Source organism: Brassica oleracea, chromosome C7, assembly GCF_000695525.1.
Source record: "Brassica oleracea var. oleracea cultivar TO1000 chromosome C7, BOL, whole genome shotgun sequence".
NCBI classification, from domain to species: Eukaryota; Viridiplantae; Streptophyta; class Magnoliopsida; order Brassicales; family Brassicaceae; genus Brassica; species Brassica oleracea.
Genome location: NC_027754.1, coordinates 27,882,806 through 27,883,535, shown reverse-complemented (window position 1 = coordinate 27,883,535; position 730 = coordinate 27,882,806).

Genomic DNA, 730 nt, shown 5'->3' with positions numbered 1-730 from the left:
TTCAAACGTCAACCGACCCCAAGGAAAGGTTTTACAAACCTCCACATAGTTGACGATTCTTAATACGAAAGGGTCGAACGGGGCATTATACCTTCCCCTCGCTCTGATAATCGTGCCTAAGAAGTAAAGCACTGCCATTTTGAGTCGATCCCCACACGCACTCATACTCAACAACTTCTCTCTCACAGATATCATCGTGATCTCCTTATGTGATTTGAAATGCCTGTCTACAAACGCAAAGCTTCCAATCTTCTTATACTTAGCCGGGTAGTCATGGCAGTCCAATCCCGAGATGAGAGCATGCTCTCTCATTGAATACCGAATGGGCACTCCATTAACAGCAAACCAAGATGTGTCCTCTGACTCATGTAAAGGAACAGTGTGCAGTAGAAGCATCCACATACCCTGCAGCTTCAAGTTTGGTTCATCGGGCATGTGGAAAAAATGGCAAAACTGAGGGTGGTTTTCAAACCACTCGAGCTCAGGTTTAAACCTAGCCTTCTTCAGAAACTTCACCCCCTCGGTCACATAACACTTGCTCTGAATCTTACACGTCTGGGTGAACTCGGTGTTCTTGAAACATAGCTCATCAGGTGGCAGTGGTTGGCACTCCTGTAAACCAAATAAAAATTATACTAGCATTTGTTTCTTACTAGTCTGTTTATTAGCATTTGAGAATAATTTACCTGAGATGATGCAGACTGATTATCGGTTCCCTGATTATCAGACT